Here is a 27,549-nt window from a genome sequence, read left to right on the forward strand (position 1 = left end):
CCTGCCCTTGGTCCTGGTGAGGCACATCTGGAGCAGTGTCCAGTTCTGGCTCCATGGTTCAAGAAAGACAAGGAGCTACTGGAGAGGATCCAGTGAAAGAGGATGAGGAGTCTGGAGCATCTCTGTGATGAGGAGAGACTGTGGGAGCTGGGCCTGGTTAGCCCAGAGAAGAGAGGGCTGAGAGAGAATTCACAGAGAATTCACAGAATTCACAGAGAATTCACAGAATCACAGAATTCCAGAATCACTGGGTTGGAAGAGACCTCCAAGATCATCGAGTCCAACCAAGCCCCAGCACCTCAACTGAACCCTGGCACCCAGTGCCACATCCAGGCTTTGTTAAACACACCCAGGGATGGGGACTCCACCACCTCCCCGGGCAGCCATTCCAGAGCTTCATCACCCTTTCTGTAAAAAACTTTTGTCCTAATATCCAAACTATATTTCCCTTGGTGAAGCTTGAGAGGATCCCATAAATTCTATATAAATATATAAATAATAATTTAGTTTGTGATGGGCACAAACTAAAACACAAGACAAACACCTCAACATGAAGCAAAACTTCTTTCCATTGAGGGTGACCAAGCTGCCCAGGGAGGGTGTGGAGTCTCCCTGTCTGGAGACATCCCAAACCCACCTGGATGTGTCCCTGTGTCCCCTCCAGGTCATTTGGGTTATTGTGATATTTATATGATATGGTTTTGTCTCCAGAAAGTAATGTTAACTCGAATGAAAATGTGTAGAAAAGGTAAACTGAAATGTAAGGAGTGCAATGGGGTGGAGGTAAGATAGGAAACAGAGTTTATTGTCTAAACCTAGAGTTGCAGTTATCTCTGTCTCTTCCCTATCTGTATTATTTTCTTTTCCTGCTTTGGTGAAAAAATGCTGCAAAATAATAGAATATCTGATTAAATCCTATGTCATGTATCCCTCATGCAATGCAGAACTTAAACTATGGCAATAGAGTGAAATATTTCATTATCTCCATGTACCTAAATAAGACATTACAGAAACGAATTTCTTTCCTTATTACTTCACATGGGGTTGAATCTGAATTTATTACATAAAAGCACTTGATTAAAAGTCCAGTATCTTTCTTTCCCAGGTGAGCCTGCCTTGGCTGGATTGTCACTCCTTGTGCCACAAGATCGGGAGACAGGAGGGGGCTGCAGGTTCAGCAGCCTCGAGCTCTGCTGATAACACAGCCTGGACCTCAAGGGGAAGACCAAAACCTCCAGCATTTTGTTCCTGTTGGGAAATCTGCAGTGAGAACACACAGAAAGCCTTCAGCCCATGGTCCTGGGTGAGTTACAGCAGTGCCTGGGCTGCCTGTGCTGGGATGTTACAGATTTTTACTTCTGTGGTTAAAGTCAATTTTTCTGAAGTGTATTCACACTCCTGGAGGGGTTTAAAAGATGTGGAGATATGGCACTCAGGGACAAGGTTTAGTGGGGGCTGGCAGTGTTAGATCATTGGCTTTGCTGATTTTAAGGGTCTTTTCTAACTTAAATAATTCCGTGATGCCTTCATGTTTCTGCCTCCCCTTGACATTTCCAGGTATTTCACATGAGTAAGGCAGGGGGAGATGCCAGCAGGGGCAGAGCTGTCCTCACAAGGCAATTGTTGGATTATGCCCTTTTCTGATTCATAGATGGGGTAACTGAGAGGTGTTTTAAAAACTTTTATTCCATTTTCAGTCTCATGTGCAGGGTGAGGCAATATAGACATTATAATTCACACTATATTATATATATATATATATTCACTCATGTGTTATAATTCAGAATTTCTAATTCTATTTCTCTCTCAACAATGCCTGTCTTATTCTCTAACATTTCCAAGTTAACATTTCTTATCTCAAAGTTTACATACAAATACATACTATGTAAACCTTTTATTAAGCTTTAAAAATTCTCTACAAATTCATTTCTCACAAAGAACATCAGGATAAGAGCAAAGGCCCAGGACAAATTCAGATGTATCTGGAGCTGTGATATTCCAAATTTGTGCATGTCCAACCACATCCCTGAGGGTAGGAACTCTGGTGCACAGGTTTGGTGAGACATGGGCTGGCTGCTGCTTCTTCTTTACCTCAGCCACAGATTTCCTGTGCCCTACAGAACACCAGCCCAGTGAAATTTCCATTTGCAGGTTCTTTCCTTTCCTACCATCATCTCTTCGTGCAGCTGTGGACACAGAGAGTGGAAATTTCTCCTTCAGCTGAACAGAACCAGCCCTGTCTGCCCATCTGAATTACCCAACACAGGTTACATCATTTTCACTTTTATCACCAGCCCTGGCACTGTGTCTGGGAGCTATTCTGGGCTAGGGCTGCTCTGATAACACTCCCAAATTTCCAGCTCCAGAGTGGCAAGTGACTCAACCCAAGTTGCTGCACTTCAGGACATTGACTTGGAAGATAACAGGGCATGGAGGGCAGTAAAATATTTCAGCAATTTCCACTTGAAGCTGGAGAGGAGGAGAAGTTGGATGTGATGAGGAAACAGGCTGGAAACCACAGACAGAAGAGTCTCTTTGTACCTGAGTCATTTCCACACTTAAACTGCTCATGGTGTCTTTCCCATCAAGGACTTGCAACATCTTTTTTGGTCATGTGAAATGGTCTACAGCAAATAGGTGTGGGAAATACTGGAAAAACCCCCAAAAAACCACAGCCTAAAAGCACCCAAAGACAACAAAAAGATACACGCAGTAAAATCCCCACCAAATTATGCTCTAGATTAACATCCAACTCCCAACTGTCATAAATCAGCAAAGCCAAGGACTCATCACCAGGACACAGCAGATGATAAGTGACCTTTATCTGCCTCTATGATTAAATGACTCTTCTGCAATTCTCATCAATAAAACAGGACAAAAGCTATTTACCCGGGCCTGTCATGGGCATAAACTCCTTTTTAGGAGGTTTTTTTTTTTTTAAAACTCATTAAAAACTGCACACTCATGGATTTTGAAACAACACAGAGCGGGCAAAGGCTGTTTATGCAATATGCAAAGTGTAGTGTGTGAAATACATATTTATAAAGCCTGAAAAGCAGTGGAGAATTAGGATTTCTTGGCTGTATAATTACTTAGTTTGATGTTAGATATCACCTCACTTCAGAGGCCATGCCTATGTCCTCTGAATATTAAACTTAAACCCAAACTTCAACATTATCTGTGCCTGCAGGTAACCCCAGTTTTGGAAAAGAATTTGCTGGAAAGCCATTTGCTCTAAAATGGGATGGATACAGAAGTTCATAGAGAAAAAAATCCAATTGCACCTCCAGAACTTCAGTAAAAATGGAATTCTGTCTTTTCCCTTGCTGCTGGAGCAATGAGCTGCTCCCCCCTGCCCAAGCCAAGGGACTTGGTGTGACAATTTTTGCCAGGCAAAACCAGGCTGTGCCCTGGCTGCCATCCCCTCTGAAGCTTTTATTATTACTGCTTTTAATGAAGGGATGGGACCACAGTCAGGCTAAAACCAATTTATTGTTCAAATAAACATCAGTCTCAGAGGATGTGAGATTTTAGAGGAGCAAGCAGTCAGCCATAGCCCAAAGCAGTCACAAGTTCTTTGTTATAAGACAATATAGAACTTTCTAATCCAATCCAAAGTTTTTATTTTTTTAATTTTTTTCAAATTTTTTTAAAATTTTGCTTTTCTAACCTATCACCTTTATTTATTTCTACTGCACTGTGGATGCTTTTATCCAATAGGCTATTATCACATGTATATGCTTCTATTAAAACTTCTAAACTCTTAGCTTCTCTATGCAATTATACCCCTACATTATAAACCCTTCAGCATCTTATCAATACAGTTCCCTACATTATAAACCCTTCACCCTATTATCAATACAGTTTCCTACATTATAAACATTTCACCCTATTATCAATACAGTTCCCTACATTATAAACCCTTCACCCTATTATCAATACAGTTTCCTACATTATAAACCCTTCACCCTATTACCAATACAGTTCCCTACATTATAAACCCTTCACCATATTATCAATACAGTTTCCTACATTATAAACATTTCACCCTATTATCAATACAGTTCCCTACATTATAAACCCTTCACCATCTTATCAATACAGTTCCCTACATTATAAACCCTTCACCATCTTATCAATACAATTTCTCACTTAAAGCATATTCTTACTTACAACTATAAGGACATAAGTTTATGATTTTTCTGCTTAATGCTTGTGTATTGTATTTTTATATCAATCCAAGCTTCTTCCAAAGCTTGGAAGATCAAACAGATCAAGCAGATCAAACCCTCCTGTGTCTGTGGGAGTTTCTATCTTTGCATTTCCCACGTGAAGCTGTGTTGTAACAGGAAAGGGATGGATGTGTGACCAGAGATGGTGACACAGAAATCAGCTCTGTCCCTTGGTGACACGGGCCAGGTGCCACTCCAGGAGCCAGGGGACAGCACAAAGTGACAACTTCCTGCTGATGGCTGAGTGTTGGAGCCCTGGCTGCTGAGAATTTCAGACCTTCTGTGCTGACAGACTCTGACCCCCAAGAGAACACTGCATTTGACCTGAGGATTCCAAAATTAATCCGATAATTATTCACTCATGGCCTGCAATGAGGACTTTTCTGAGCAAATACAAAATACCACCCAAACCCATGGAGAAGAAGGAGAAGGTGAAGAAGAAAGTGGAGAAGGTGAAGAAGAAGGTGAAAAAGGAGGAGGAGGAAGGAGAAGGAGAACAACAAGAACGAGAAGGAGAAGGAGAAGAAGGAGAAGGAGAAGGAGAAGAAGAACAAGAACAAGAACAAGAAGAAGAACAAGAACAAGAACAAGAACAAGAACAAGAACAAGAACAAGAAGAACAAGAAGAACAAGAAGAACAAGAACAAGAAGAAGAAGAACAAGAAGAACAAGAAGAAGAAGAACAAGAAGAACAAGAAGAAGAACAAGAAGAAGAAGAAGAACAAGAACAAGAAGAAGAACAAGAAGAAGGAGAAGAAGGAGAAGAAGAAGCCTCCTAAGAAGAAGACCAGCCTCCTAAAACCTCCATCTTGCTTTATATATTTTATTATATTCTAAAACCTTCCGCTCTAAGTTTCCCACCCTGTGGTATCACACACTTCTCTTCAATCTCCACTCCCACAATCCCAGCTCTGTCATTCCATTTTGGAAGCTTCTCCACGGCCTCAGGTCAGTGCAGTGTTCTCCTGGGGGTCAGTGTCTGGCAGCACAGAAAGTCTGAAATTCTCAGCAGCCAGGGTTGCAACAGTTGACTGAGCTGGAGTGAGCTGCAAGACCTCTGCACCTCAATTCAGCCTGAAATGTTAATATTCCACAGCACCACTTAATCACTTCTGTGGTTTTTAAACATAAACTCACTGGAGTGAAACAGTTACAGAGCTCTAAGAAGCTCACAGCCACCAGGATATTGAGCTTCCCCCATGCCAACAAACCAAGCCTTTTTGCTCAATATTCACATTCCAAGCTTCCAGCAGTGTGCCCAGGGGGCCCAGAAGCAGACCTGGCTTGTGCCAGTGGCCACAGGACCAGTGAGTGTCCCCCAGTGCTGGGCACTGCTGGGGTCACACCTCAAATCCAAGGTTGTTTTGGGCCCCCCATGATTAGAAGAAGGAGGGGCTGGACCGTGCCCAGGGAAGGGAATGGAGCTGGGGAAGGCTCTGGAGCACCAGTGTGGTGAGGAAGGCTCTCTCCAGGTGTCCCAGGCTCTTCCTCGCTGCCATGCAGGTGCTGAGGGTGCCATCACTGTGTGTTTGGTTGATTTTGAGCCCCCTTCCCACCACATCTCCCAGACCTTCACTCTGATGCTGCCCAGCACTCCCTCAAGGCTCCTGGGCACTCTGCTCCAGCACCTGGGGAAATGAGAGGTGTGGAAGAGGTTTCACAGCCACTTCTGTGAGCCAGGGAGAATTTTGAGAAGAGGATCCATGTTTATCTCTGCCAGAATTTCTTACCAAGGTCATTGACACAGAAACCAAGAAAGAAAGAAGGAGAAATACGAGAAACCTGCAATTATTCCAATAAACACTTTGTCTCTTGTAACCAACGAGTAAAGTGTAAACTTATGAGTTTTGTAAGAATGTATAAAAAGCATGCATGCTAGAATAAAAACAGGTCTGAAGCTGTGGCATTAACATTTCTCTGAACAGAGAGAGATACAATTCCCTCTCAGGCTTTTTCCTGGAGAAGCACAGAGAGAAGAAGAGAAAACAATTCTTATCTCTACTTGCTGCTCCTGTTGTTTTTACACGTGTGGAATATATTAGGAAGATTCTTTACCTGAAGTAATTTGTCAATTAGATTCTATTGAAGATTGTTTTGATTCCTTGGCCAATTGAGTCAAAGCTGTGTCCTGACTGTCTGGAGACAGTCATGAGTTTTCTTTAATATTCATAGTATAGTATAGTATAGTATAATAATTTGTGGTTTTTTCAGTGTCCCCAGGATGAAGGAGGAATTGAGAATCTGACTCCATGTTCTTATAAGGCTAATTTATTATTTTATCATAGATATTATATTATATTATATTATATTATATTATATTATATTATATTATATTATATTATATTATATTATATTATATTATATTATATTATATTATATTACATTATATTATGCTATACTAAAGAATAGAGAGAGGATACTTACAGAAGGCTTAACAAGATACTAATTATAATAGTATTATATATAATATATTACTTATATATTATAAGATACTATATATATACTATAATATATACTTATATATTATAAGATACTAATTATTAGATACTAACTCGTGACTGACTCCTCAGATTCTCAACACAGCTGATGGTAATTGCTCATTAAATAAAAAACAATTCACATGAAACCAATGAAACAATCACCTGTTGGATAAACAATCTCCAACCACATTCCCAAAGCAGCAAAACACAGGAGAAGCAAAGGAGATAATATTGTTTTCATTTTTCTCTGATAATAAATCAGGCGAATAAATCCTGGTGAAAGGATTTTTCAGAAAATATGACAGTGACAGAATCTCTTTGGTATAGTTCTAATATAGTATTAATGTAATGCAGTATAGTTTAATAAAGCAATTGTTCAGCATTCTGAATCAATGGATGTCAATCATCTCCTCCTGATTTTACTATAGAAGCCTTCTGAAAATGGAATGTGTTGCTTTGCACTGTCTCTGTCTCACTCCCCAGCAAACCTGTGCTTTGTGCAGAAATTCCATTTAAACCCTGCACAGGGGCTGTTCAGCCACTGAGGGTTTCATTCCACAGAATTCCACATGCATTCAGTCATATCAGTCTGACTGCCCTTGATTTCATCCAAGTTGTGACACATCCTCCTCCTGTGGGCTCAGGAGCTGCAGGGAGGGGCACACAAAAAACCCACAGGCACTGTGGTTTTTTTTCATGACTTTATCCTGTGTTTTTTGGTGGAATTTCCAGGCAGCTACAGCCAAAACCAAACAGATAAAACTGCAGATAAATGCTTGGTCCTTTAAATCTCATAAAAGGAAATTTCTAGGGTGGGTGAAAAGAGAGCATTTGGGGTTTTAGGTGGCCTAAAAACTTGTTAGGGGGAAGATATGAGGTTGGGAAGAGTGACCTTCCCAAATCCCACATTGTGCAGAGAAGCTTTGGCAGGGATTGCTGGGATGCAACCCAAGGGAGACAGGAAAAAAGAGCACAGGAAGGGCTGAACATCCTCTCCTCTTTCTCTTTCTTCAGCACTCACCTGTGTGCTTCCAGGCTGAGGAAAAAAATGCTCTGGGCCACTGCCAGGACAGGACAGAGCATCCCATAACAGCCTGGGATTCATTGTCCTGCTGGAAAAAGATCCCATAACAACCTGGGATTCATTGTCCTGATGGAGAGAGATCCCATAACAACCTGGGATCCATTGTCCTGCTGGAAAAAGATCCCATAACAACCTGGGATTCATTGTCCTGCTGGAGAGAGATCCCATAACAACCTGGGATTCATTGTCCTGATGGAGAGAGATCCCATAACAGCCTGGGATTCATTGTCCTGCTGGAAAAAGATCCCATAACAACCTGGGATTCATTGTCCTGATGGAGAGAGATCCCATAACAGCCTGGGATTCATTGTCCTGATGGAGAGAGATCCCATAACAGCCTGGGATTCATTGTCCTGCTGGAAAAAGATCCCACAACAACCTGGGATTCATTGTCCTGCTGGAAAAATATCCCATAAAAACCTGGGATTCATTGTCCTGATGGAGAGAGATCCCATAACAGCCTGGGATTCCCTGTCCTGCTGGAAAAAGATCCCATAAAAACCTGGGATTCATTGTCCTGATGGAAAAAGATCCCATAACAGCCTGGGATTCATTGTCCTGATGGAGAGAGATCCCATAACAACCTGGGATTCACTGTCCTGATGGAGAGAGGCTGGGCAGAGCAGGACAGGAAAATTCCAGCCTGGAATTTCCTTGGCACAGCCACACTCCACAGATTTCTCCTCTCAAGGCCAGCCCAAAGCACTGAAGGATGTTGTTGTGGTGGAGTTTGTGGTGCAGAAAACAAAGCCCTGGGGCTCTGCTTGGAGCAGGAGCTCAGCCAGGGCTGTGCCCAAGGAGTGGGGCAGGAAAAAGCTGCAGTTTGCACCAGTCTCACTGGAATTTCCTTGGAAATAGGTGGGATGGAGATTAAATGGAGATTTAATTCCTAAGTGCAGCTCTGGAGTGACTCCCTGCCTGCAAAAGCAGGACCTGTTTGTGTGCGAATTGAAATGATTGGGAATGAAATGATCTTGAAATTTCATTTTATGGCTGATATTTTAAAGGGAAAATCCACGCTGGCAGATGAGATGGTCCTCACAGCCTGCAGGGGAAGGTGCTGTGGGACAGGGGACACAGAGAGGCACCAGTTCAGCCTCCAAATGCTCTGCACTGAGCTCGCTCAGCAGCAAAACACAGCACGGAGAGAATAATAATTAGGGTTATTATTAGGGTTGGAGAACACCTCCAAGGATGGGAGGAAGCTGACACAGAAATCTCCTAGGTGCTGTTTGGTCCCTGTTTGGAATGGGGATTCTCTCCCATTTAAAACTTTTTCTTTAAGCAAAAATCCCAAAGGCAATTTAAAAATTGCTTTTGGTTTTAACCCTCTGGAAATTTTAAATTTAAATTTAAAGGAATAGTTTCATTTCAGGTTTCATTTCCAGCATCTAAAACAACAACATTTTTCATGGCTAAACACAATATTTCAAAGGATCCTGCTCCCTTTACAAGGAATTTGCTTTCATCAGAAAACAGTTTTTCTGTTCAAATCTCCCTTTAGTGAAATCAAGTCAATCAATGAGATCCTTTGGGCAGGATTGGGTTTGAGCTGAATTCCAGTTTGCTTTGAGGAACGTGCCCTCCTGTGGGTAGCAGAGACAGCTGCAGCAAGCTGGGAGAAAAGAGAAGGAAGAGAAAAATCAAAGTTCTCCTTCTTTACAACTTTTGGAAATTCATCCCCTTCCCCCAGCCCCTGGTACGGTGTGAGAGGAGCGAGATCTGGCTCATGAACAGGCTGGAAAAAAACCAAGAAAAATTCATCCCAGTGATCAGCTTGGCACAAGAAAATTGAAAATAACTTAAAAATCATTAAAAATAAAAGTGCTGTGGTGATTCTGCCTGACCCCTGTGGGCTGCAGGGTTTCCCAAAGGTGCCGTGCTGAGCATTATTAAAAATTTCAAGCATTATCAAGGGTTCAAAACTGGCTGTGGCACCTGGGGACAGGGCTGGGGCAGTGTTGGGTTGGGTTTGAAGATCTCTGAGGGTTTTTCCAGCCCCAATGGCTCCGTGATTCTGAGAATTTCACGATGCTGTTGGCACCTGTGCTTTGGGTTTCACTCAGGAATTGGCACTTTGGGAAGAACAGGAGCACACCCAAATGTGTTTTATATTTCTTTTTGCTGTTCAGTAGGGAATCGTGCCCTAAAAAATAAAAGTAACAGAGCTGCAACAACACATGGGGCTGAGGAATTTCATTCAGCTCCTTGTAAATTTGAGTGATAATTCAAAATCAGCATGGTGCAACTCAGTGTGGCCAAACCCAATGCATTTATTCCTGCTCAAGCAGGAACCAGTGACCACAGGATTAAAAATCAGCTGTTTACTGAGTGGTTTTTAGGGAAAAAAAAGAACAAAAACCAGAGGATTGCTTCATTTCTTCATTTGTACAACAAGAGATTGAGGGAAGGAATGAGAACAACCTTCAAACACATCAGGAGTGTTTAAGGCAAATCTATTAATGTGGTCTCAGTTTCCAGGAGTAAAGGTGGATGTTTATTTGTCCTAGGTGATTTTTTAAAAACTATTGCACCTCTATTTTCTCTTTTACTGTATGTTTTGCTCACCTAAAAGTTGTTCTTTTTAAATATGTCTGGCTTAAGCATTTACAACCCATCAAGAATAAAATTATATATAAAAAGAGAATAAAAATAAAATATTTTTAAAATAAAATAGAAATAAAAATAAATTAGAATAAAAATAATTAAATATAATACAAATTATTTTTCTCAAGAGCTTCTCCAAAGCTCACTCAGAGAATAAGAATTATTTTTCAGAGGAGCTTCTCCAAAGCTCACTCAGTGTGTCCACACTGGTCAGACACACAACTCCATGAATTTTTCCAGTGTAACTCTCGTGGTAATCTCCCAAAAGCAGGAACAGCAACCAGAAATCTGCTCTCTAACCAGTGTCTAAAATTTAAATTGCCTCACTCAGTCACTTCCTTTTCCAGTAACTCCTTTCCAGAAGTGTTAGGTAAGAAAAGTAATAATCCTGTGGTGTTTGGAGCAGGCTGTGTTATTGGAGTCTCCATGGGTACAAATTCCACACACTTCCTTGGCTGAGGCTGGGACATACTTTTCAGAAAACGTTGCAGAAAAAATACATCATAAAAGCTCTTTTTTTTTTTTTTAATTGCATGTCAGGAAAGCAATCCTGGAAATGGTGAAATACCTGATGGGGATTTTTCAGAGCAAGTGCTGGGGATTCTGCTGAATTTAACAGTCGGGGAAAACCCCATAAAAACCCCCACAAACAGAGATATTTCGTAAAGCTTTATAAAAAACTGCTGCTTTCCTAGTCAGCACCTGCATTCAAAAAATGTGAGAGTGACTTGGAGCCTGGGCTGGGTTTCACTGACAAAATAAAACAGGATGAGATATGGGGAGTGAGGAACCAGCCAGCCTGGCCTTGGGCACAGAAAGGGCTCCAGGGGCAGCCACAGCCGTGCCAGGCAACAATTCCTGCCCAATATCCCATCTAAATGGGGGTTTTTCCCATCTAAATGGGGGTTTTCCCCAACTAAATGGGGTTTTTTCCCATCTAAATTTCAGTGGGAGCCATTCCCTGTGTCCTGTCCCTCCATCCCTTGTCCCCCGTCCCTCTCCAGCTCTCCTGGAGCCCCTTTAGGCCCCACAAGGGGCTCTGAGGTGGCCCTGGATCCTTCTCCTCTCCAAGAGGGAACAATTCCTGCCCATTATCCCATCTAAATGGGATTTTTTCCCATCTAAATTTCACTTTTTCAGTGGAAGCCATTCCCTTGTCCTGTCCCTCCACCCCTTGTCCCCAGTCCCTCTCCTGGAGCCCCTTCAGGCCCTGCCAGGGGCTCTGAACTCTCCCTGGATCCTTCTCCTCTCCTGCCAGGGAACAATTCCTGCCCAATATCCCATTTAAATGGAATTTTTCCCCATCTAAATTTCACTTTTTCAGTGGGAGCCATTCCCTGTGGCCTGTCCCTCCATCCCTTGTCCCCTCTCCCTCTCCAGCTCTCCTGGAGCCCCTTTAGGCCCTTGAAGGGCTCTGAGGTGTCCCTGGAGCCTTCTCCTCTCCAAGAGGGCAGCCCCAGCTGGGCCAGGGAACAATTCCTGCCCAATATCCCATCTAAATGGGACTTTTTCCCATCTAAATTTCACTTTTTTCAGTGGGAGCCATTCCCTGTGTCCTGTCCCTCCAGGGCATGTCCCCAGTCCCTCTCCTGGAGCCCCTTCAGGCCCTGCAAGGGGCTCTGAGCTCTTCCTGGAGCCTTCTCTTGTCCAGGTGAGCACCAGCGAACAATTCCTTCCCAATATCCCATCTAAATGGGATTTTTTTTCCCATCTAAATTTCACTTCTTTAAGTGGGAAGCCATGCCCTGTTCTTGTCCCTCCTTCCCTTGTCCCCAGTCCCTCTCCTGGAGACCCTTTAGGCCCTGCAAGAGCTCTGAGGTGTCCCTGAAATTTTCTCCTCTCCAGGTGAGCACCCCCAGCCTGGAGCGCCCCCGTGGCGTTCTCTGGAGTTCTCCGGCATTTCCAGGTCCTGGTGCCGCAGTCTCAGCCCCGGGCTCTGTCCGTCTGTCCGTCTGTCCGTGCAGGACCATTTTCTGTCCCAGGGCTTCTCCCCGCACACCCCCGAGCTCCGGAGGGCGGGAGGGAGCAGCATTTCACCGATATTCCCCCAGTTCGGGGTGGGAGCAGCATTTCACCGAAATTCCCTCAATTCGCCCCAAACCCCGCCCGCTCCCACTCGTTGTTGTCGGTGACGTCACGCCCCGTCGCCATGACGACGGCTTGATGTCACGTGGAGTGGGCTACAAAAAAAAACCCCACAACAACCCCATGGGCAGCCCGCCCTTTTGGAACGTTTGACAGCGGGAAAAGCAACTTTTTAAAAATTTTTTTCTTTTTTTTTGGTGGTTTATTGAGGTGAAATCATCGCGCAGGCCCCGCCCCTTCGCCCCCCCCTCACAGCTTCCCCGCGCCCTCGCGCGCGTGCGTCACGCGCCCGGCCCCTCCCCGCGCCGAGGCGCCAAACCGCGCGCCAACCGCCGGCCACGCCCCCTCCGCCACACCATTGGTTTTCCCTCCACGCGTCCCGCCCCTTTGCTTGACAGACAGGCTCTGGACCAATGGAACGCGGTGAAGCGCCGGGCACGCCTCCTCGGGGCGGGACCGGGGGGTGACGCGCGGGGCCGGGGTAGCAACAGTTGCCTCGAGACCCGGCGCCCGGCGCCATAGTGACCGTAGCCCTGGAGACTGTTACTTGCCAACGGCGGCAACGCGCGGCCCCGGCGGCCGGAGCCCAGCGCAGCCCGCGGCACCCGGCGGCGACGGCAGGTGAGTGGGGCTGCCCCGTGACGGGCTGGAAGTGGGACTGCGGCCGGGGGGGGGGGGGGTGCAGGTATGTGCGCGGTCTCCGCGTCCTCCCCGGGGCCGGCGCGGCGCGGGGCCGGCGGCGCGGACCCGGCTTGTCCCGGAGCGGGATGCGCGGTCCCGCTGCGCGCCGGGGCGGGGGGCGCCGGTCGCGCCGCCCTCGGAAAGTTGGGAGCGGCGGAGGCGGCGCCGCCGAACCGCCCCGGGCTCCCCCTCCGCGGGCCGGGGCCGCTGCCCCGGAGCACCGCCCGCAGCATGGCCCCGCCCGGGCACGGGAACCGACACCGCCCGGCCGGCGGGGGGGCCGCGGGCCCGCGCACCGCCGCTCTCGGCTCCGCGGGGCTGCCCGGAACTCCGCGCTCCCGGCGGCTCCGCGGGGCTGCCGGTGGGTCCCACCCGGTCCGCGAGCCCCAAAGTGTCCGCTCAGGGTCGGGAGGGGGCCCAGGGCAGGCGCTCCGTTGGGATCTGAGTCGGCACCGCTCAGCACTGAACCCGTGCTCTCCCTCTCTCTCTCTGTGCTCTCCCTCTTTCCATGCTGTCCCCGTCCTTCTCGTCCTTCTGCCCCCCTCTCCATGCTGTCCCCGTCCCCCCCTTGCGCTCCTCCTCCTCCTCCTCTTTGGGGGTGGAGGGAGGTGATTTCAACTCCAGCTCGTCCCTGGAGTTTGCCAGAGCCGGGAGATCCCGGCGCTCGCTTTCTCGAGTCGGGCTTAGAAACGAGGGGAAATCGCAGCGAGAGCTATTTGCAAGCATCTGCCGTCTGTTCTTGATGTGGTTTCTGCTGTTGGTTTTGAATAAAGTGTTGTGAAACAGGATTCATCTCCTGTTAGAGTGGGATTTTGTGGACGTGCCTGTTTCAAGCGTGAGTTCCCGCTGCCTGATTAAATGTTTCCATTGTTTTTACTTAGATAGCACTCCGAAGCCCTTTTTTTTTTTGCTTTGCTGTTGAAAGAGGCGAGACTTACTAATTAAAGAGTAGAGTTAGTAATAATTTTATTAAATATTGTTAAATTTACTTTACCTTTTTGTATTTGGAATGTCCTTAAACTGAGGCTTTAACTGATAGTTTAAACTGAGAGCTCAGCTTTGGAATCATTTAGTCGAGGCTCTTTTCATCTGCTTCTGCCCAAACTTTTCAACTTTATCTTGCTTACAAATCACTTGAGAATAGAAAGTAACGTCTGGCTTAGAGAAAAGAAAAAAATCCGTCTCTAAATACCAATCTTAAGCTCCTGGGCTTCCTTCTCTGCCTCTGCTGTTTCACTTTTCAGTCTGAGTTTGCCTCAGCCAGTGCAGGATCAGCTCAGTCTCAGGTTTTATTTTAAAGTGGCACATTTTGTAGAAGGGGAGGCATTGTGGGAGGCTCTGTTGTGGTTAGCTCGTTCTGGACGGGTTGAATCAACCTCTGACTGTGTCTGCTGAGAGAGTTTGGGATGAACAGTTTGATTTCTGGGTTTTGCTGAGGCAAAACCCCCAAAGCACGACCTTGTAGGACTTAGTAGGACTAAAGAGGTGTTGGATACATGAAAATCTCGCTTTGTTTTTTTTTTTTTTTAACCCAGCTGTGTCTTTACCTCTCAGTGTTGCTGTCCCAAGGGAGGGGAGATGGATTGGAATTCTGTGATATGTGTTTCATTTGCCTTGGGGTTACACAGCTGTGGGGAGACTCCAGGGGTTTGTTGTTTGGAGTTGGTGTTGTCAGAGCTGTTCCCATAACCACGAGGTTTGGAACTGCTCATCTTTTTAACCGGAATCTGGGTTCTCAGGTAACAACAGGAACTTGGCCTGAAGGCTGAAAGCACAGACAGAAGGGGTTGTCAGCTGGAATTTCTTTGTCCCTGCTTGCTTCTTGCAGAACAGGAACGATCCCTGGGGATGGGGATAGGAGCATCCACTGCCAGAGAGGAAAGGCAGAATCAGGTCCTCACAGCCACCCCTGCTTTGCATCTCCCTGCTGAGCCATTTGCATCTCATGAATTCCTCTCTCAGGAGCAAAGCCCCCAAGAGCCAGCTCTGCTCCTGGGAAATCTGCAGCACCTGGAAAGGGGCTGACACTGCAGGCAGCACACTGGGGTCTTTTCCTTTAGCCCTCTCAAAGAGTGTTTTGTAGGATTGCCATATAAATCTGTAGGATTATCATAGAAATGTTTAGGATTGCCATATAAATTTGTAGGACTGACTTATAAACTTGTAGGACCGCCATATAAATTTGTAGGATTGCCATATAAATTTGTAGGATTACCATTTAAATTTGTAGGATTTCCATATAAATTTGTAGGATTTCCATATAAATTTGTAGGATTGCTTTATAAATTTGTAAGATTGCCATATAAACTTGTAGATTTGGCCTATAAATGGAGGTACCTCCTTCATCAAGGGACTTGGCTCCACACTGAGCCCCTGCAGCCAGGCTGGGAGGGAGGGATGGGGTCACCCATCCCAGGAGTTAAGGCTGAGTGTGGTCTAGAGAGAGTTGGTGTTAAATTGTGTGTTAGGTATGGGAAGGTACATCAGAAATACACTTTTTGTGTCCTGTAAACACCATCAGACCCATCCCTGGAAGTGCCCAGGGCCAGGCTGGATGGAGCTTGGAGCACTCTGGGCTAGTGAAAGGTGTCCCTGCCATGGGACAGGGTGGAGCAAGGTGGGATTTAGGCTCCCTTCCAACCCAAACTATTCTGGAATTCTGTAATCATCGAGATGACATCATTTGTCCTGGCTTTTGGGGGAAATCCTCCAGCTGAGAGTATTCCCTGCCACTAAAAGCCACATTCCTCCACAAAATAACTTCGGTGCTGCAGAATGGAAGGCGCCACTCATTGTCTTTAAATAACCCCTTGCTTGTAACACCTCGGAGCACCGACAGCTGCCACGTTTAATCACAACATGTTTTCCCTGCCCATGGAGGCCCGTAAACAGAGCAGCTTTGGCGGATTCCAGCCCGTTTCCCCCGCTCGCTCGCTTTGAGCTTGAGCCGAGCTAAAAGCGGAGTCCGGGCGTGCTGCTGATTCAACAGGCGGGTCCCGCCCGCTCTCGGGAGTTGCTGCTGGAAGCTGCCGAGTTATTTTCAACCCCACATCTCCCTCCCTGGCGGCCTCCCTCGGAACAAATGCCAAAGCGGCGCAGGGCTGGCTGCGGGCCAGCGGGAGCCCAGCGTGCCTGCCCGGCCCCGGGGACTGGGATCCATCGGGATCCATTGGGATCTGGGCTGGGATCTGCCAGGACCAGGGCTGGGATCCATGGGGATCCGGACTGGGATCCATCGGGATCCATTGGGATCTGGGCTGGGATCCGCCGGCACCGGGGCTGGGATCCATTGGGATCCGGACTGGGATCCATCGGGATCCATTGGGATCTGGGCTGGGATCCGCCGGGACCGGGGCTGGGATCCATGGGGATCCGGACTGGGATCCATCGGGATCCATTGGGATCTGGGCTGGGATCTGCCAGGACCAGGGCTGGGATCCATGGGGATCCGGACTGGGATCCACTGGGATCCATTGGGATCTGGGCTGGGATCCGCCAGGACCAGGGCTGCGATCCATGGGGATCCGGACTGGGATCCATCGGGATCCATTGGGATCTGGGCTGGGATCCGCCGGGACCGGGGCTGGGATCCATGGGGATCCGGACTGGGATCTATCGGGATCCATTGGGATCTGGGCTGGGATCCACTGGGACCAGAGCTGGGATCCACCGGGACCAGAGCTGGGATCCACCGGGACCAGGGCTGGGATCCATCAGGATCCAGGCTGGGATCCATTGGGATCCAGGTTGGGATCCACTGGGATAAGGGCTGGGATCCATCAGGATCCAGGTTGGGATCCATTGGGATCCATCAGGATCCAGGCTGGGATCCATGGGGATTGGGACTGGGATCCATCGGGAACTGGGTTGGGATCCATCAGGATCCAGGCTGGGATCCATGGGGATTGGGACTGGGATCCATTGGGATTGGGGTTGGGATCCATCGGGAACTGGGTTGGGATCCATTGGGATCGGGGGTGGGATCCATCAGGATCCAGGCTGGGATCCATTGGGATCGGGGTTGGGATCCATTGGGGTCCATCAGGACCCAGGCTGGGATCCATTGGGATCGGGGTTGGGATCCATCAGGACCCGGGCTGGGATCCATGGGGACCCATGCCTGTGGTGCCGATATTGGACACGCACAAAGGGGAGGTTTCTGTCTGCAATCTGCACTTTCAGATGAGTTGTTTTGTTTTATTTGGACTGGCAAGTCTTTATTCCTTTGTTCAAACACTCACAAATCCAGCTTTTGTCTGGGAACGTGCCAGCTTTCCCACGTCTGTCCGAGCAGCTTAGGGATAGTTCTCCATAAATTCATAAATAGATGATAAAAGCTTCCTTCAGCACAAACTATGGACCCCTTAACACAGGAATCCAAGCAGTTTATGGATTAACTATCAATAAATTCATAAATAGGTGACAAAAACTTCTTTCAGCACAAACTATGGACTCCTTAACACAAGGATCCAAGCAGCTTATGGAATAATTATCCATAAATTCATAAATAGATAACAAAACCTTTCTTTACAAGCCTTAACTCCCTGAGCAAAGAGGAATCCATTTGTACAGGGCACTTCCTAGAGTTCCTTTTCTTAGCACACAAAGCACAGAGAGGAAATTATTTCAGGGTCATAGTGATACAGAAATTATTTTTATTTGGGGGGGAAAGCAGAAAAGACAAACCCACTTTCAGCTTTTGGTGATGTTTTGTAAGAGGTGGCAATGTTTGTATTTCAGAAATTATTTCAGGACATGTAAATATACAAATTATTTCCAGGTGGAGGGAAAGGAGAAAAAAACAAACTTACTTTCAGCTTTGGGGGATGTTTTATGAAAGATGGTGATTTCTAGAGAAGTTTAAATGTTGTTAATTCAGCTGAGTTGTTAAAACAATACATAGTTATGTCTAGACATGTGATTTCATGTCAGTGAATGAGAGACTCTTCCTCTTCCCAAGGTATTCCTGCTCACTTATGCCACTGCACGGGTTAGGCAGTGTCTGCCCTGCAGTAAAGTTAAAAGCTGTATTTTAAATTGCAACAGAAGCAAGAAGTTTCCCGAACAGAACTTTAGAAACTGTTTTGGTTCCTTGATCTGGTCATAAAATCACAGAAGAACCTTTCCCTGAGATCCATCCCAACACCCAGACACAACTCCATGTCATTCCCTTGGGTATTTCCTGATGTCCTCAGGAGTGAAGAGCTGTAGAAATCTCAAATGAAGGCGTTTGAAAAGTCATTTAAAGGCAATTCATAAGCTTGCTTATGAGAGTATTAGGAATTTGTTTTTCTGAGCTTAATAAATGCCAGAGAAGTCTCAGAGTTGTACAAATGTATCGTGGGAGGAAACTTTGCAAGAGGTTAATGACTGAACATTGCAGTCAGAGGAACAGGTCACACCAATAATGACTTTCACATAAAGAATATGCAAACAAAAATCAGATGCTCTGTTTTCTTGTCCCAAATCTGAAAGAAATCCTCAGCAAGAAGCTGACAGAAATAATAATTACATTGACTGTAGAGATATTCCTCCCTGATGAGCTCACTGGTGCACATTCCCACCATCCAGGTTCCACAATTTTTTAAAAATTTTTTTTCCCTGTGTGAGGGAGTTTTTCTTTGGCTTCATGTGCAGGGTGTGTGGATGTGTGTGAGGACAAACAGCAGCAGGTACCTTGAGCAGGCTGTGAGGAGGAGCAGCTCAAGACACGTCCCTGAAATCCCCTGGCAGGGCTGGTGCCTTGTGGAGGCTGACCTAGAACAGACTGGACAGAGTTCATTAATAAAGCAGGGATTTGTTAAGAGGCCTCAATGGATGCACCTTGGGCAGCACAACCCAAAATGGCCACACTGGAGTTCATTGTCCAATTCCAGCTCCAGACCATGAAGGCTCCAGGCAGAGCTCAGAGCCCCTGGCAGGGCCTGAAGGGGCTCCAGGAGAGCTGCAGAGGGACTGGGGACAAGGCCTGCAGGGACAGGAGCCAGGCAATGGCTCCCACTGGGAAAGGGGAGATTTTTGTGGGATATTTGGAAGGAATTGTTCCCTGGGAGGGTGGTGAGGGGCTGGAATAGAATTCCCAGAGCAGCTGGGGCTGCCCCTGCATCCCTGGCAGTGCCCAAGGCAAGGCTGGGCAGGGCTGGGAGCACCTGGGACAATGGGAGGTGTCCCTGCCATGGTCAGATGTTCTCCAAGGTTCCTTCCTACCCAAACCATTCCATTGATGCCTTGTGAAGGCTGAGCTAGAGCAGAGAACAGACAGAGCTAAAGAATAAAGCAGGGATTTATTAGAAGTCCTCAATGGATGCACTTTGGGCAGCACAAGAGCCCAGCCAAGGCTACACCCGAGATGAACCAAAATGGTCCCAAAAAGCACAACAGGTCACAGGGTCTCTCCCTTTGATCAGTTCTGCTCCATTTGCATATTGGAGTTCATTGTCCAGTTCCAGCCCCAGCCCATCCAGTCCCATTCTTGTTTTTCTCTCTCCAGCCCACGTTGTTTGTGCTCTTGGGCTGAGATTTGGATCATTTGTCCTTGGTCCCCAGCTGGAGCAGGAATTGTTTTGTCTCCCTGCTCTGTGCACAGAGCTCAGCATCCCCTCATGTGAACCCAGACCCACCCACTAAAGCAGCACAGAACCTGAAAAACTGAAAAGCTCAAACCTGAGGCATCAGGGTGACTCCATGCTCTGACTCCTTCAGGGCATCTCTGATCATTACAAAGTCTCATCTTGGCAAAGAAGAGGTGGAACATGAGCAGGAACAAAGCAGGAATGGCAGGACAAGGGGGAATGGGTTGAAACTGAAAGAGAAGAAATTTAGGGTTGATAACCAAAGAAATTCTTTGCTGTCAGGAGGGTGAGCCAAAGGTTTGCCAGAGATGTGCCTGCCTCGTTCCTGGCAGTGCCCAAGGCCAGGCTGGACAGGGCTTGGAGCAGCCTGGGATGGTGGAAGGTGTCCCTGCCATGGCAGGGGTGGAATGAGATGAGCTTTAAGGACCTTTCCAACCCAAATCATTCCATGATTCTGTGAGATTTCCTGGCTCCCTCTCAAGGCCAGAGCAGCAGGGTTCACCTTCCAGGGCTTTCAGAGCAGTTCAAAGCCCAGCAATTGCTCTTTGGCACATAAAATTCTATTTTCCCATCCCTTCTAGAGAAAAGGATCCTGGCTGGATTTACTTCTCTCCCAATGAGCTTTGGAGTGCACATTTTCCTTTCCCATCAGGAACCAAACCCATGCCCCAAACTCACAAACATCCCTTTTGCAGCCACGCTGGGGATGGGGGAATCCTTGTGGGCTCCACACATCAGGAGCAAATCCAGGTGTGAAGGGAGATGGTTCTGCCTCCATGGCTGAGTTTTGGAAGTGCCCCACTCATTTGGAAGCACGAGGATGAAGTGATGTTTGGGGTGAAACACCAGTAATTCAGGAATTTGTCTGGGATTACGTGGCTGGTGGTTCTTTGAGGTTAACACGAGGCAAAGGGTCCTGCTGAATGGAGCCTGTAATTAAGGATGCCTCTTCTGGAGGTGTCACTAGTTAAGAATGACAGGAAACATCAGGGGAAGAGGAGAGAAGGGGAAAAAGTGGGGGTGGAATGATTATAGGCAAACAACCTCAGCAGAATTAGCAATTTCCTTAACAACCACCTGGTTAGTCATTGTCAGACTGTTCCTTAGTATCAGCTTAAGATCCCATTGCCACCATGACAACCCTGAAACTGTTCTGGAGAATTTCTGGCTTAACACACAGCTGATTAAACATTCACCCTGCCCAGGGAATGCTATCAGTTATTCTTGTTCTTCTGACCTCTAGTGTCTGAGAGTCCTGCAGGCTTTAGATAAAGCAGCCTCACACTGACAGGTAAAACCCTGCACTGCCCCTGCCCTTGTGCACTGAATTATTATTATTATTATTATTATTATTATTATTATTATTATTATTATTATTATTATTATTATTATTATTATTATTATTATTATTATTATATAAAGCAGCGTCACACTGACAGGTAAAACCCTGTACTGCCCCTGCCCTTGTGCACTGAATTATTATTATTATTATTATTATTATTATTATTATTATTATTATTATTATTATTATTATTATTATTATTATTATTATTTTATATTTTTATTATCATATAGAGACATCCAGCAGTGCTACACAGCAATACAGGGATGGCCTCAGTGCAGTGCTGGTGGAAGTTATTGTGTTCTCCTGATTTGTGAGGGTTATTTATGATGGATGAGTGTCTTCTGGAGCACCTGAGCATCTGATGATGCTTTTGCACACAGGATTTCTCATGTTTTAGGTGCTGTTGGAGTGGAGCATCAACCCATGTGAAAGGAAACTGAAAGAGAGGAGGTTTAGATAAAATATCAGGAAGGAATTGTTCCCTGTGTGAGTGGTGAGGTTGTGGCACAGGTTTCCCAGAGAAGCTGAGGCTTCCTGGAAGTGTTCCAGGCCAGGCTGGGTGGGTGGTGAGAAGGTGGCAGGAGGCAGAACAGGAGGAGCTTTAAGGTCCTTTCCAACCCAAACCATTCTGGGATTCTTTTTTCTGTTCCCTTCTTGGCTTTCTCCGAGATCTGATCCTGGGTTGGTTTAGTGCTGGTTTAGGTTTAGGTTTGGTTTAGGGTGGTTTAGGGTGGTTTAGGTTTGGTTTAGGGTGGGTTCAGTTACTGGCTGGTAATGGGCAGTTTCACAATTAGATGATTCATTAATTATCCTTTACTTGGTGTATGAACAAGGCTGCTTAACAAGGCACAGGAGCTCCAAATACAAATGGCATTTCTCTCTCCATCACCTCATGACCATGGTGGGATGGGGTCTCAGTGTGGGAAATGGATTTGGAGAAAATTTGTAGAAAATTCTCAAAGCCTGACAGAAAGAAACACTTATAATGTATTGTAATTAGGAAAAATTGGCTTCTGATTGTGAAGGTGTGAATTTTAACATCTGTATTGTCTCACCCTTCTCATGAGACTGAAAATGGAATAAAAGTTTTTAAAGCACCTCTCAGTTACCCCATCTCTGGGTCAGAAAAAGATTTCATCTGACATCTCACCAGTGTCTGCAGTGCCCAGGACAGAGCTGTGTCACCCAGGGATGAGCAGGGGAGTGTGGGGAGAGCTGTGTGTCCTTCCTGAGCCTGTTCCTCACTGCTGCCAGGCCCTCCCAGCCTGCTCAGGGCTGCAGACTTGGGGAAGGGTCTGAGGGGAGGCTCCTTGGGAGGAGGCACAGGGGCAGGGGCTGAGCTCTGCTCTGGGACAGGGACAGGAGCCCAGCAAGGGCTGGAGCTGGGCCAGGCCTTGGCATGGAGCTCAGGGCAAGGTTCTGCCCCCCGAGGCTGCTGGGCACTGCCCAGGCTCCCCAGGGAATGGTGCCAAGGCTGCCACAGCTCCAGGAGCCTTTGGACACAGAATTCACAGAATCTCTGGGTTGGAAGAGACCTCCAAGAGCATAGAGTCCAACCCAGCCCCAGCACCTCAACTGAACCCTGGCACCCAGTGCCACATCCAGGCTTTGTTAAACACACCCAGGGATGGGGACTCCACCACCTCCCCGGGCAGCCATTCCAGAGCTTTATCTCCCTTTCTGTAAAAAACGTTTTTCCTGATATCCAACCTATATTTTTTCCTAATATCCTAATTAGGTTTTGCCTAATATCCTACCTATAGGATAGGATCTCACCAACTTCCTAATATCCAACCTAGATTTTTTTCCTATTATCCAACCTGTATTTCCCTTGGCACAGTTGAGGCTGTGTGCTCTGGTTCTCTCGGTTCCTGGAGAAAGAGCCCAGCCCCAGCTGAGCACAGGCACCTTTCAGGAGCTGCAGAGAGTGATGAGGGCACCCCTGAGTCTCCTTTTCTCCAGGCTGAGCACTCCCAGCTCCCTCAGTTGTTCCTCACAGGGTTTGTGCTCCCAGCCCTTCACTGACAGAGCCCTCAGGGGTGCTCAGGGTGGGGTTTGGGGTGGCTGGGCAGGGACAGGGGCTGCACTGATGATCCCTGTGGGATCCAGCTCAGGATATTCTGGAATTCTGTGAGCCCAGGCTGGAGCAGGAGGCTCCTGGAGGTGTGTGGTGAGGTGGACAGTGAAGTGTGCACGCCCTTCTCTGTGCAGCTCATGGGAAACAGGGATGGGTTGTGCACAGAGCTGGATATTCCAGCAGCTCTGGGGCCTTTCTCACCAGCAGTCTCATATTTTCTGTTAGCCAGGCTCTTGTTTGGCAGTGAATGGAGGTTGTGCAGCCTCTGATAAGCTGGGAGGAGGCAGTTGGGAGATAAGCCCAGGCTCTCAGTGTGCTGGGGCTGCTGTTGTCAGCGCTGTCACCTCGCTGCTCTGTGCAAGGATATTTTTCTCCTCCTTCCCTGAGCTGTCTGGGATGGTTCAATCTAAAAAACAACTCAAAATTCATCTCTAGGCTGTGAAATGTGGGGGGAGATGGGAAGAAGTGCAGATGGACTGGTTCTGCCTAATTTGTCTTGCATTTAAACAATTTCTTGTGCTGTTCAAACCCCCACCCTTCCCCCCAAAGGAGATGAAATGCAGATCTTTTCAAATATTCATGACCTTAAATGACCAATCATGGGAGGAAATTTTTCTTTAATAGGTACAAATAATAAGAGAAATAATGGCTCCTGATCACCAGGCTGGTCTTTAGAGCTTCCTTCTTCCTAGCAAATATTTATTCTCCTTAATGTGACAGATGTGCACCATTGTTAGAAGACTTCCACCTGCCAGGAAGGTGAAATATCCTCCAGAGAATATTTCTGTAAGCCCCTTAAAGAACCTGGGGCTTGCCTGCAGCCTGCCCAGCTCTCACAGCTGCTTCCATGCAGAATGGAGATTTTTCTATATGAAAAATATAGAAGAAACAGCTCCCCTCAAACCAGAAATGCAAAGTTCACCCTCCTATTTTAGGCAGCTCCTCTGTCACATTGTCCTGCACCCCTCTGACCTGAGCTGGGCTTGCAGAATCAAAGTTGTTGCTACTCCTGGTGTAACTCAGAGATCTGTTGGGGTCCGTGTTTATGACATGAGTTGTTACTATTAATATTTTTTGTTAGGAGGAAACATTAGAGTAATAATAATGTATGTAGTGACAAGAAAGAAATTGATTATCAAAGAAATTAATAATAATAATCAAATAAATTGATAATACTTAGGAATTAATTAGATCATATACCTAATTTATAATATATTAAATTATATAATTATTAAGTATTATAACATTGAATTGTTATTTTAGCATTTGTAATAGTTGATAAATTTTAAATTAGTAGAGAATTTTAATTTAAATTTAGTAATTTAAATTTAGTAATTTAAATTTAGCAATTTAATTTTAGTAATTGAATTTAAATTTAGTAATTAACATAAATTTAGTAAATTAGTAGAGAATTTAATTTAAATTAGTAGAGAATTTAATTTAAATTAGTAAAGATCATCTCACGCTGAGGGAGGGAGGTTAATTATTTAATAATTCTGTGCCAGGACATTCCAGCACAGCTGCGTCACTCAGGCTGCTGGGATGGGCTCTGCTCCTCTGGAGTGAGGAACCTCAGGGCTGTTTGAGTTAATAACCCTGTTAATAACCCTGTTAATTAGGGATAAACCCCATGGAGCCAGGCTGGAGAGCTGGGGGAGCTCGCCTGGACAAGAGGAGGCTCCAGGGACACCTCAGAGCCCCTGGCAGGGCCTGAAGGGGCTCCAGGAGAGCTGCAGAGGGACTGGGGACAAGGCCTGCAGGGACAGGAGCCAGGCAATGGCTCCCACTGGGAAAGTGACATTTAGATGGGAAAAAATTCCATTTAGATGGGATATTGGGCAGGAATTGTTCCCTGGCAGAGCTGGGGGTGCTCACCTGGACAAGAAAAGGCCCTGGGGAGAGCTCAGAGCCCCTGGCAGATCCCAAGCCCTGTGACTTGAAGCCAAGGGATTGGAGCAGTGCCTTGATTTCAGTGAGAGCAGAAATGGGTTCAGATGTGTTCAGTCCTTGGGGAAGCAGGGCTGGAAGCAGGAATTGGGGACTGGAATAATCTGCTTTGCTTCTGTGCTGGGAGAGCTGGGGGTGCTCACCTGGACAAGAGAAGGCTCCAGGGACACCCCAGAGCCCCTGGCAGGGCCTGAAGGGGCTCCAGGAGAGCTGCAGAGGGACTGGGGACAAGGCCTGCAGGGACAGGAGCCAGGCAATGGCTCCCACTGGGAAAGTGAAATTTAGATGGGGAAAAAAATCCCATTTAGATGGGAAAAAATTGTATTTAGCTGGGATATTGGGCAGGAATTGTTGCCTGGCAGGAGAGGAGAAGGCTCCAGGGGAACCTCAGAGCCCCCTGAGGGCCCTAAAGGGGCTCCAGGAGAGGGACTGGGGACAAGGCCTGGAGGGACAGAACAGGGAACAACTTCCCGCTGGAAAAGTGACATTTAGATGGGAAAAAAATCCATTTAGGTGGGATATTGGTAGGAAATCTTCTCTGGCACAGCTGGGGGTGCTCACCTGGACAAGAGAAGGCTCCAGGGACACCTCAGAGCCCCTTGCAGGGCCTGAAGGGGCTCCAGGAGAGCTGCAGAGGGACTGGGGACAAGGCCTGCAGGGACAGGACACAGGGAATGGCTCCCACTGGCAAAGGGGAGATTTTTGTGGGATATTTGGAAGGAATTGTTCGCTATGAGTGTGGTGAGGGGCTGGGATGGAATTCCCAGAGCAGCTGGGGCTGCCCCTGCATCCCTGGCAGTGCCCAAGGCCAGGCTGGACAGGGCTGGGAGCACCTGGGACAATGGGAGGTGTCCCTGCCCATGGCCAGATGTTCTCCAAGGTTCCTTCCCACCCAAACCTGATTTGATGCCTTGTGAAGGCTGAGCTAGAGCAGAGAACAGACAGAGCTAAAGAATAAAGCAGGGATTTATTAGAAGTCCTCAATGGATGCACTTTGGGCAGCACAAGAGCCCAGCCAAGGCTACACCCGAGATGAACCAAAATGGTCCCAAAATGGTCCCAAAAAGCACAACAGGTCATGGGATCTCTCCCTTTGATCAGTTCTGCTCCATTTGCATCTTGCAGTTCATTGTCCAATTCCAGCCCCAGCCCATGCAGTCCCATCCTTGTTTTTCTCTCTCCAGCCCACGGTGTTTGTGCTCTTGGGCTGAGATTTGGATCATTTGTCCTTGGTCCCCAGCTGGAGCAGGAATTGTTTTGTCTCCCTGCTCTGTGCACAGAGCTCAGCATCCCCTCATGTGAACCCAGACCCACCCACTAAAGCAGCACAGAACCTGAAAAACTGAAAAGCTCAAACCTAAAGCATCACCATGATTCTGTGATCACAACCAAGACAGGGAATGGATTGCAGTGAGTCTCTCTGTGAACCACTTTGTCCTTTTCTGCCCGCTTTTCAGGGGTAAAATCTGCCATGCAAACCTGATTCCCCTCGTCATGCTCAGGATTTTGCAGTCCCTGACTGCTGCCCTGTGGGGAAATGTACTTTGGCTTTAGCCCCACAGGTTCCTTGCAGTCTCTGTGGTTGTGAAAATCAAAATCACCACTTCCTTGCTGGGGACTGAAAGGAGACATTTTCATATCAAAACATCTGAGGGTGTGACTCTCAAAAGAAAATCTCTGGGTTTTCAGGCCCTGGGGCTGCAGCTCTGTCAGTGTCTGTGGGATTTGGGTCATTTCCTAGATATTTATGCACACTGATATATAAAATATACCTGTATACATACATGTACAGACACATTATGTGTTTCCAAGAGTAAATTGTGATCAAGTGCAGTTCCAAGGGTTTTTATTCCACATTTCTGATTCATCTCTTGGCCTCTGGGCTCCATCCTCACTGGGGTTTCTGTGCCACCTTAGAGCCCCTTGTGTCAGGAGTCCCCTGAGGCATAAATTAATCTCTGATCTAGCCAGTCCCATATTCCTCTGATCCACAATTCACATTCTTTGGCACTTCAGAGTGTGTTTGGGAAACTCTGCTTTATTTGCTCTGTGCTTTCATTTCCATTTTCCAGTAGAGAATATTTCAATCCCTGTTGGTTTGGGGTTTTTTGTTGGGGTTTTTATGTGGTTTTGTTGTTGTTGTTGTTGGGTTTTTTTTATTTATCTTATTTTTAATTTTTTTTTTATTTTGGTGAGATTTTGGTTTGGTTTGGTAGCTTTTTGTTGTTTTGTTTTTGGTTTTTTGTTTTGTGGGGGGGTTTTTTGGGGGTTTTTTGGTTTTTTTTGTGGGGGGGGATTTTGTGTGCTGTTGTTGTTGTTGTTTTCCCCTAGAACCCAGAAAGTTAAGATGGGCAAACTCCTAAAGGATTAATATTTCTAAAGTGCTTTGAAAGCCTCAGGTGCCTGTAGCTTTACTCACTGATCAAAACAAGACACACA

The 27,549-nt window shown here is 46.6% G+C and overlaps 1 protein-coding gene across 8 annotated transcripts in view; it reads left to right on the forward strand.

Moving 5' to 3' along the window:
* The first annotated feature begins 13,011 nt into the window (after window positions 1-13,011).
* Window positions 13,012-27,549, forward strand: part of RFX2 (regulatory factor X2) — an 86,277-nt gene continuing 71,739 nt past the window's right edge. For 7 of the 8 annotated variants that reach the window (XM_066566346.1, XM_066566348.1, XM_066566349.1 and 4 more), the window contains exon 1: window positions 13,012-13,109. The gene's annotated coding sequence lies outside the window, so the exon portion shown is untranslated. The remainder of the gene's footprint in view (window positions 13,110-27,549) is intronic. The other variant, XM_066566347.1, reaches the window with a different exon arrangement.

Source organism: Molothrus aeneus, chromosome 27 (assembly GCF_037042795.1).
Source record: "Molothrus aeneus isolate 106 chromosome 27, BPBGC_Maene_1.0, whole genome shotgun sequence".
Classification (NCBI taxonomy): Eukaryota; Metazoa; Chordata; class Aves; order Passeriformes; family Icteridae; genus Molothrus; species Molothrus aeneus.